This window comes from Pinus tabuliformis, chromosome Q, assembly GCF_031772625.1.
Source record: "Pinus tabuliformis cultivar Carrire ecotype Pingquan chromosome Q, CPIR1, whole genome shotgun sequence".
Classification (NCBI taxonomy): Eukaryota; Viridiplantae; Streptophyta; class Pinopsida; order Pinales; family Pinaceae; genus Pinus; species Pinus tabuliformis.
In genome coordinates this window covers 500,647,473-500,658,996 of record NC_142296.1, presented here as the reverse complement: position 1 = coordinate 500,658,996, position 11,524 = coordinate 500,647,473, and positions in this window count along the sequence as shown.

Below are 11,524 nucleotides of genomic sequence, written 5' to 3'. Positions count from 1 at the left end.
TGATTATGGACCAAGACCTGAACCAGCAGGGGCCAGACATGAGGGAAAATGACTAGCATGACTTCCTCTGTCGGATCATGGCATGTCCCTAGCGAAATGCAGCTGAGTGAATGGAGCGGGACACCTAAAATTGAAATGCATAAAAAGTTTTGATCTCTGACGGAGGGCTGACCAGATCGACTCTAACATTGGCTCCAATGGGGGATGGTAGCTCCTTGGAGGTGCTGAGAACAACAGATCTCTGGAGGAGCTAGACAGTGCCTTTTCTCCATTGGGCTATGGAGTCATCATTTTGATAAATAGCGCAGGACTCTGACTTATTTATAAAACTGTAATAACCAAGAAATTGACTCAAACTTGACATTTGAAATAACTCAAAAACTGACTTTACAGACTGAAACCAAACTGAAATAAAAATGGTATTTACAATGATAGTGGAAGTAGTGTTAATAGATCAACAGTGATACCGCTTGAGCAGCCGACCATTGATCGGCCCTCCAAGACAATCTTCCCCATTCATTTCCTTCAAAAGAAAGGCATTCTGACCCCTATATGCTGCGATCTTGAAAGGACCTTTCCACAGATTTTCGAACTTTCCATGCTTGCCTTTCTCTTCATTCATTGCATCCCACTTGAGCACCACATCATCCAACTGAAATTTATCTGCTTTCGCTTTTCTGTCATAGATTTTCTTTATCTTCTCCTGCAACTTGGATGTGTTCTGGAAAACTTCTTCTCTTGTTTGTTGCAAGTGGATCATTTGATTCAGCCTTCTCTGCATGGGATCTTCCTCACTGTTTGCCTCTTGAAGAAGTTTGACCACCGGGGTAGCAAGAGAAGCGGGAAATACTGTGTCGACTCCATAAACCAGCTCAAACGGTGACATCCCAATGGATTTTTTCTGAGCGTTCCGATCTGCCCAAAGTGCATGAACCAGCCTCTTGTTCTAGCTCTTTTTGTTTAATTCCAGCAGCTTCTTGATGATGTTGACCAAAGATTTATTCGAAGATTCCGCCAACCCATTGCCTTGCAGATGATAGGTAGTTGAATGACCCAAAATTATGTGATATTTATGACAAAATTCTACCATCCTTTTTTATTTGAAAGTTGCTGCATTATCAGTGATTAATTTGTTTGGACAACCAAAGCGAGACAAGATGTTATTTTCGAGAAATGAGATGATTACCGTGTCCGTAGCTTGTCTGGTAGGGGCTGCCTCAATCCATTTTGTGAAATAGTTCGTGGCTGTAAGGATCCATCTATGCTGTCCGGAAGAGGCATGAATTTCCCCAATGAAATCCAACCCCCACTGCTGGAAGGGAGCGATTACTTCATTAGGCTTAAGTGGCAAAGGCTGTAATTTCTGTCTTCCTTCGAAAATCTGACATTTATGACAGCGCTTGACCATCTTATGCACATCAGCAAACAAAGTAGGCTAGTAGTACCCTGCTCTCAAAATTTTGTTCGCTGTTGATTTCCAAAAAAGATGACCACCACACTCTCGTCCGTGGAAATCTTCCATGGCTTTCTTTGCCTCCTCTTCCACCAGACAATTTAACAAAATGCCACCGGGATCTTTCCAATACAGTGCATAATTCAAAATACAAAACTTGGCAGCCTTCAATTTGAGTGTTCTCACTTTGTTTCTAGTCATGCCGGGTGGTGGTGATAGATTTTTCAGCACATATATTATATCTGAATACCATGGGGATAAAGCAAACATTTCAGATACCTAAATTGACGTTCCCTCCTCATTCTCATCGGACATGGCAGCGATCGGATTTATGTCCAATGCATGCAAGTTTGATTCAGCCATTAGCTTCGCCAACCCCTGTCCTTTGACCAGCTTTGTAGGCTTTATCTCCACATCATATTCCAGCAAGGCTGCAATCCATTTACCTCTTCTCCCTTCCGGATTGGTCTGCACTAAAACATCTTTTACAACAGTATTAGGAACATAGGCAAGAATGCGAGAATGTAGGATATACACCCGGAAATCCTTCAATGCCTTCACCAATGCCAGGGCTTGTTTCTCAATGGTGTTGTACTTCAAAGCTACATCCCTTATGGCCCTACTGAAGAATGCAATGGGTCTTTCATGATCATCCCTTTTCTGCAATAATACCGCTGCCATAGTGTGCTTAGAAGCAAATGAAAACAATATGAAATCCTGAGTGTAGTCCGGGCTTACTAGAACTGGAGCTGAAGAAAGGGCCAATTTGACCAAGTTGAAAGATTTTACAGCCTCATCTGTCCATTTCACCTGACTGTCCTTCTTAAGCATGTTGGTCATTTCTTTCAAGTGTTCTGCAAGATTAGGCACAAAACAACGCAGAAAATTCATCTTACCATTGAATGATTGTATCTCCTTTTTGTTCCTGGGCAGATCGATTTGCTGAATTGCTTGCACACGTGCTGGGTCTATACGAATGCCATCCTTTGAAATGATGTGCCCAAGTAATTTGCCTTCCTCCATGGCGAACAAGCTCTTCTTAGGATTCAGCGATAAACCATATTTCCTGCATTTTTGAAAGACAATTTTTAGGTGATGCATGTGCTCCTCATCAGATTTGGAAAACACCGTCAAATCATCCAAGTACACCACTAAAAACACATCCTTCTCATTTGCAAACGTCAAGTCCATTGCTCGCTGAAATGTGTGTTACACTAAAAAATGTCACCATGACTATTTACAGTTAGTATGGCTCTATCAACAGTCATGCTATCCTCCTGGGCAAGTCTTATGCCTCTGCTCTCCATGTCAAACTCCAAAAAGAGAGAAAGTCTTTATAAATGTATTTATCTCTAGGTACGTAGGTTCTCTCAACCTTACCTGTGGATACGCACCTAATGTTCACAAAAGCTGCGTACTTGTACGCTCTGTATGTAAAGGGGCAGGTGCGTACCCTTGTAAAGGTCAAAATGCGCAAGTTTCATCTTTAAAAAGTTACTTGTGGTCATTTCTAGAGTATTCTAGAAGGTTGTTCGACGTGTATTGAGCGCCTCCAGATGGTTCATGTACCCCTACCAAAGAGGAACTTATCCCATCAATAAGGGAGCTATCCCATCCAAAGAGGGGATTATCCCATTGATGGTGGACCTGATTAACTTCCTCTTGAGCACTATAAATACAGGCATTGGGCCAGAAGGAGGGGAGGTTGGAAGCTAAACATTTCTAAGGGTAGATGCTGTTGGAATTAGGACTCCCATTTAGAAGCTTGTGAGGAGAGATTGCCATCTTTGCTTGTTCTATTTGGAAGTGGGTGAGTTTTGTCAAAGTAAAGGAGAACTCTTGATGGACCCTGGGAGGGACTTGCACAACAGCAAGGCTCAGGTTGTAATTGTTCCTTTTGTTTCCTATTAATGAAAATGAGTCCATTCTTCTCAATAACTTGTTATTTATGAGTTGTTTCATGTACTCCTTGGTCTATGTGTTAAACATGTTTTATTTTATGAGATTATCAAGTGCTATTTAATCGTTTTATTGTTAGTGAATGCAGGTTTCGAAGTGAAGGAGGAGCTCATCCGGATCAGCGAGGCTGGACTACTGCAACAGTGTTGGATTACAGGTAGGATCTAAACACTTGATTTCCTATATAGTAAATGCATGTTTAGAGAAGGATTGCTCTTGTTTGTCTTGTTTTTCACTAGAGAGTCTTAGGCTCCTAGGGAGGTTGGTTGTGTCCGCACTATCGACTCTTTCCGCCTGACAATGTGGCACCTGCATTTTTTAAACCGAAGGGCATTTTGGCATAGTGAAAGGTTCCCCATGGAGTGGTGAATGCTGTCTTGTCTCTATCATCTTCATGGACTGAAATTTGGTTATATCCGGAATAACCATCAAGCAGTGACATACGAGATTTCCCCACTACTCGCTGAAGTATATGGTCCATCTTGGGCAGCGAATAGTTGTCCTTCAATGAGACCTTATTCAGATTTTTGAAGTCAATGCATAGGCGGATCTCACCGGTCTTCTTGCGTACAGGCACTAAGTTAGATATCCAATCTGAAAATCTGATGGGCACAATGATACCTGACTTGTACAACCTATTTACCTCTTTTTCAATAGATGGCAGCAGCTTTGGATTTATCCTTCTCAGCTTTTTTCTGAATGGTTTTTGATTGGGCTTGATAGGTATTGTATGCTGAATAATATTTGTATCATAGGTCTTTAAATCAGAATAATCCCAAGCAAATACATCTACAAATGAAGCCATCAAACTGATGTATTTATCCTTGATCTTTGGCAGTAATGCTTTGGACAATTTTACCAACTTTGGATGGGCAGCTGTACCGATGTTGACTTCTTCTACACCTTTCTCTGTCGGCTGCAATGTTGGCTTGCGGGCTACATCATCCTGATCAAAAAGTTCTTCTAGAGGTATCAAGCCTTTAGGAATGATGTTATTCTTCAGCGGCAATACATCCATTTGATTGATTTGCACTTCCTCTGAACCATTCCCTTTTCCTTCATCGTTTTCCATGTCAATTGAGGTTTCTTTGAACTTGCCTTTGTTGAGCAGAAAATCCTTAATATCCTCATCATCTTGAAACACTTGCCAATTTCGCTGATTGTCTGGAATGGTTGGATGGTGCTTGACATGGATTTCAAATTTATTGCTGGAGTTCATGGGGATCTTCAAGATGCTCGCTGCCTTGGCAAGAGCATCAGCAAGACTATTTTGTATACGTGACACACATGTCAAGGTGTATTCTAAAAATAACTTCAAGATGTCTAAAACTGCATTACGATAGGCCCGCATCCTAGGATGTTTTGCTTGATACTCACCTCTGACCTGTTTTATTACCAACTCGGAGTCGCCATATATCGAAATCCTCTTTGCATTCAGCTTTCTAAGAATCTTCAGGCCAGCAATCATAGCTTCATATTTAGCTTCATTGTTTGTACATTCAAAGGCCAGCTTGTAAGAGCAAACTCTCATGCTGCTAGGCACTTTGTTTGGGACGGAGAAAGGACTGCGTACCCAAATTCCAATTCCAGCTCCATCATTGCCTACTGCTCCATCAAAATCCATGGTCCATAAGCCTTCTTCCTCTTCTTGCAAGTGCTGGAAATCTGTTTGCTGCACCTTGACTATTTGCTGTCCTTTGCTTTCAGCTGATTGCCCAATCTTTTTCTGCTTTCCTTGTCCTTCTTTCTTCAATATTTCTCTGAAATTTTCTGTTATTTCCGGAATGTCATCTGCTTCTACTATCTGACTATCTATCTCATTTAAACTATCAGAAAACAAAACAAAAGACTCTAAATCTGTATGTACATAGTTTACAGGATGATTTATAGGTTTCTCCTTGCTTGTGATCATATATTTCATCTTTTGTTCCCGGTATAGCTTCCTCATTTGTCCAAACACCGGGATTGTTGCATAGGAGAAATCCAGCTGTAGTGTCCCTTTCAATTTTGCCACCCAAGACCTGGAAAGAAGCATGCCAAACCTTGGAGGAATATCTACTACCACCACATCCATCAGAACACTTTTCATAGGAAGCTGATCCAAACTCACAACTAAGTCTTTGATGAGTCCTATACACCTTACTCTGCTGGAATCAAATGAATAGAGATCATGATGTTGCCGGGTGATGTCCAGACCAAGCTTATCCATGATAGACTTGGGCATGAGACTGTGAGAAGCTCCGGAATCGAACATGGCGTTGTGTAACACAAAATCATGCAATCGCAAACTGATATAGAAGGGTGGAACATTGCTCTCAGGAGACTCACCATTTGTTGCTGGTCCAAAAATCATTTCGGGCTGATCATCTTCTACATTTACCATGTCGGACATTGGGTCCAAATTCAACATTTTAGAAATTTGTCCTCTATACCTGTTGTTCTTCATTATTTCAGTCAAAGGGATGGATACCTTTAACTTAGAAATCTCATTCTCTAGGCTAAAAGCAAGAGTTCTTTCTACCTCTTTGACTGGGATCTCTCTCCTTTCCTTCTCTTTTTATGTGGTTGGTTGTTATGATTGTTCTGCTGATTTTGATTTGCTGCTCTCCGGACCAACCGCCTCCTTTCCTTCTCTTTGTGCAGCTGATGAATCATTTTTTGTTGTTTCACCCTCATTCTTTTTCTGAATTGGTTTAGCCGGCACATCTCTATTTCTAAGAGAATATCGCTGTTGTTGTGTAGATAGAGCATTCATATACCCCCTTTGATATTCTTCCGATTCTTCTTCCAACACGGTGTCGCTAGCTAGAATAAAATCAGTGTCTTGGTGTGCAGCTGAATTCACTGCACATTATTCCTCTTTCGGTAATGTAAGTAGGCAACTCATCTAGAGTAAAAAGATGGTTTTCTTTGCCTATTACATTCCCGTCCTCATCCGACTCCGGTCCATGTACAAAATTCTGCTGCAAAGGTGTTTGTACCGGCTGTTGTGCTGCCTGCTCTTGAGTTCGCTGATCTCTTTGCCTTATCCTATATTGTGGCTGCTGTTGGCCACGAAAGTTAGGATTCCTAACTTGTGGCTCTGGCTTGTCAAGTTTTACCCTTTCAAGCATCTGCTCTACCTTTTTGAGGAGCTGATCCATTGAAAAAGATTCTTATTTCATCGTGGTTTTCTTCTCTGCTTTCGCTCTCACTCTTTTGGACAACAGATTTGCCTCAACGCTGACTGCAATTTTCTGCATATCTTCCATTGTAGCTGGTTCTCTCTCTCTTAATTGGTACGCCATGTCAGCATCAAACCATCCAAAAACTTCATCATCGCTAGTCCCACAGGTGGCTTTAGATGGTATGGAATTTCGTTGTAGATTGCATTAAATCTAACACAATAATCTTGGACCGACTCACCAGCATTCCGTTTGATTTGTTCATATTCAGCCAGAATTTGAAGGGGATTCTTTTTCACTTCCCACCGGTTCAAAAATTGTCTTTGTAGTTTAGCCAAGGTAGTGATACTTGCAGCCGTCAAACCTCTGAACCATTTCCTCACATCACCTGCAAATGTTTGTACAAAGAGTCTCATTGCCACATTCTCCTCATCGATCTCATGAAGTTCATAGAAGTCTGCCATTTTGTCTACATGTTACTGAGTAGTAATACTGTTAGGAGTGCCATCAAAAAATAAGATTTTACTTTGATAATCCGCTGGCATATCATCTAGAACTTGGGGCAAAACAAGGGGTGCGAAATGGGCAGCCATCGCTCTCGGTGGATTTGGCCTTGGAAGTGTTGGAGGAGTGTGCACGGTTTGCAAGGGGTTAGCAATTGGAGTTTGGGTTTGTGTTGCAATATAATTATCAATTAACTGATTAGCTCTTTCTATTTCAAGGTCTGCAAGAAATCATGGATTGGGGACGGTATAATCAACAACCCTTTCGGATTTAGACTCAAACAGTGATATTTCAAATCGTTCGTCAAACTCAAGCTCTTCAAGATACTCAAAAATGTCAGGACAGGAATGGGATTTGAACACAGGAGTTATGGTTCTCTCTTGACGAAGGAGTCTTGGGATCAAATTGGGATTTTCGTAAATGTGAGGAGGGTCCGGGTCTGGATTTGCTCTGGTATATCGTCTCGAAGCCAGCGTGCTATTGAGAGAAATCACAGGACATGACCAACTTACTTAGCCTTCCCAATCCTAAGCTCATCATCCGGAAGCCTAGAATTATTATGGAAGAAGGGGATTTGATTTCAACTTTGTCCCCAGTGGAGTCGCCACTATGTTAGCACCTAAATCTGCCTCAGGCTGAAGGAAGGAAAAAATTAGGGTAACCACAAACCACGCTCAGTCTGGTAGCTAGCCCTACCAGAGCAGGATAGGGCTCTCTCCGTGTCACCTCAGTGAATGAATAGTCGAAAACGGTCTGAGATGACTTACAATGAAATATTTACCTTAGGCTAGCAAGTGAAAAGGGATTTTGAAAATAATTTTATGAATGACCGAGCTTCTCGGATGTATATGGGACTGGCGCTCAACAAAGAACAAAGAATTGAATATGAAGGCACAGATTATTCCGTGAGGCAAGGTAGGCGGAAAATGTAACAATTTAGTTTGAGGTACCACAGCATGAATAGATTGCTGAAGAAAGTGAAAAGGACAGAGTAACATGAATCCTTTTCAATAGAAGAATAACACTGAACATGAAATTTTCCCACAGGCAGAGCAATATAAATTGGATTCTACCTAATCTCACTCAGAAAATTTCACTAGAAATGAGCATGAAATGAATTATGAAACATAACAAGATACATATGAAACATAAGAAATACATTTGCTACACTCACAACCACAAGAATATCATGAAACAGAGCCGCTGCCTTTCATTAATTCTCTGTAAAAAATACACAGTGAAGAAACAAAGTTTCTTTCCCACAGTCTCCCAAAAGTTACAAGCCAACCAACCCTTTGCAAATAAAATGCATACAATATATAGAATGTGGGAGGAAGATATAGAACGCCCAGGGGTTGGGAAGTTACTCGAATCATTACAAAATGGAGATGGAGAGCCAACCATCAGCTACAGGTGCAGCGCTGCAAACATGACATTTGGCATTGGGGTGACCATTTGCCTTCCTTCGCCACTTGGATAGAAGCCTATCTGGATAAAAGACTCTTTAAATGCTGCCTTTGGTGCCAAAAAACCAAATTGTAGATGACCGGGCCCACTTGGAGAAGTCGCGACCCGAAATTTCGCCAAACGGGAGCAAATTGGCAGTTTTTTTCTCTGTGCACCGCGCCAAATTCTCTGTGCGTCGCGCTACTTTGGGGCCTATTTTGGGGAACTTTCAGGTGTCCAAAATGTGGCCAATTGGGCTTGTTGGAAAGCCTGTCCTGTCTACTTTCTAACCCCACTGGAATTTCTGAATTTGGTGCTGATTTGCCCCTCCAAATATTTATTCTCCCAAGAATGCTTTCTGTGTGTCAAAAAAGTGGCAGAAAGGCCATTTTTGGGTGTTTTTTGACCTTTTGGAGCTTCATACCTTGCCAAAATTTCTTGCCCGGACACCAGTAGTTGTGATTTTCCATGCTGAATCCAAAAATGCAAACCATTCCTCATTTGGAGCTCTAGAATTTTAGCGCCGTGCAGGGTGCGCGACGCACTGGGAGGAATTTCTTGTTTTTTGTCTAAAAATTTGCCTGTGACCAAAATTTGCCCAAAATTTTTGAAATTTGGGCTGGAGGTTCCCTATGGGGTGCCATGCTAAGCCAAGGAAGCCTCAGCCAAGATTCGGAGCCGATATTTCTCTTTTTCCCTTTTTGCCTTTCTTGTTGCTTTCCTCAATTTCGCTTTCAAGCTCCTTATCCGGGCCTTTAAACTCAAGTTTCGTGTCCTGTAATGATAAGTCATGTGTCTCAGCAGTGTGTTGTCTTCATCGGCCTTGTTCAACATTTTGTCCAGGTGCATGTTAACCAACTCGAGAGTAGACTCCCGATCATCATGAATCTGTTGCTCCAAGGAAGTGAACTCAATCCTCCTATGTTGGGCAGCTTGGTGACCCTCACGGATGTTCTGCAGCTCCATGATCACATGCTGGTCTTCTAGCTATTTTTTCCTCTGCTCCAAATACCTGATGTTCCATTTGGCCATCTCCAACTTGAGTGATAAGGATTGAATCTCTGTTTCTTGCTCCTGGATGGTCTCTTTCAGTTGTGCACTTTGCGGATCTGTGTCGGCATCATCATCATCCTGAAGGAGAATGAATTCAGTCTCTCGTTCACCTGATGGCACACCTGAAGGCCCCTCCTCATGCTTGGGCTTCTTGCCCTTGTCCTGTACCTGTGTCATCGATGTAGGAAGCGAGGCCCCTTCCACCTTGGGTGGAGATAACACTTGCTTTGCTGCTGCAAACAAAGGTCTGGTGCCTTTCGGATAGCCTCTCTGATATGTGATGAAAACTGGCACCGTAGTGGTCTCGTGGCGCTCATACTGATGTGAAGGACCACCTACCTCATGCTCTACCTCAGATACTATCTGTGGAGTGCTGAAGAAGTCACGGGAGATGAAGTCCTCCCAAGAAATACCCTGCAATCCCAACTGATGGTCCACCAAAATCCGGATGAGAGCAAAATGATAGACATTGTTTAGCTGCTGTCGAGGGGTCTTGCACTGCATGAAGTTTTTCATCTTCTCAATGTTGTTGCAAATGAAAAATGGGAGGCTCATCATCCACACCTGGGTGAAGTGCATGAGAAACCTGATGTGATAGGCATAGAGGCGGGAAAACCTTCCCTCACAACTGAAATACTTCATGATTAACCTCATTAGTGGGGCATACTCATCCCTCAAAAATCTGAATGGAAAAACTCTGGTGAGCTGGCTCAAACAGCTGTTCTTGATGTAAGTCTCATAATGATGCCTCTCCACTTTCTTTTTCTTATGCCACTATTCTCCAACTTTTGGTATTCCTGTTGCCACTGATATGGTTTCCGGTGTCAATGTGAAAGTGACCCCAGCCAGGACAGATTTACCTCCCTGTCGATGAAGTGCAAAAAGGCGGGCCAACTCATGATGGACTCTGACATTTTCCACCCTTTGACAAAATTCATAGCATGCCAAGTGCTGGAAACAAGACATGGCAAGAGGGCATGCCTGCAGCTAAGTGAGGGTGTTCGGCTCATCTCTAAGATTTCTGCCACTCCTAGGTCTCCGGGGAGCCTGTTCTCCTGAAGCTGTATCACTGTGAGTTTCCCCCTCATATTCTGATGAACCCTCAGATGTCATAACTACTGTTTGTAAACTGAATTTTATGTTGCCCTGAAAATCTGCCACCAAAGGGACAATAAAACAGGGAGTATTAGGAGGGGAATGATGAAATAGGGATAGGGGTTTAAAGGGAGAGATTTATCATGGATTTGGGAGTAGTTTGGGCATAGGGTTGATGGGGAAGGGTTTGAAATATATTGGCAGCTTTGTCACTGTATCATAAACCCTAGGGTCAATGATTTTCTTTGTTTCCCTTTTGTTTGCTTTACAAAAATTTTGGCCTTTGATTCCTACCCCTAAAATCATGCTATCCCTTTCAATTTTGGTGCAAGGATGGATGTTGGTGGCCTACCTTTCAAAATTGGTGAGCATCCACAAGTTTTTAGGCAGGTGGGATAGTTTCCGGGCCTTGTATTTCTGTGCGCCGCGCGCTCTGCCTAGTGCGCTGCGCGCCCTGAGTGTGCCACGCCAGTGGAATTTTTACACTGTGAACTTGTTATAGACATTTTTGTGCCTCGCAGAATGGAGCATCAAATGTCGATAATTACCGGGATCCAAAGTCCCTAAACATGTTGTTCTTACCCCTAGAAGAACAAGGTCAGCAAACCACAGCACTTCTTATCAGTTCTCCACCTGAAAACACTCAAAAACAGGCTATTTTTGGATCATGTCAGCTGCTCCACTGACCATCTGCGCTGAATGTCAACTGCTCCTCCTTGTACCTACGCTGAAAGTCAAAACCATTGAAGGCTACCTGCGCTGGGCGAGATTGGCCAAGTGGCACAGTCATTCTGCAAGGTGTCAACTGCCCAGGAAGCTTCCAAACTGACACTTGGTTCAAGGAATTCGC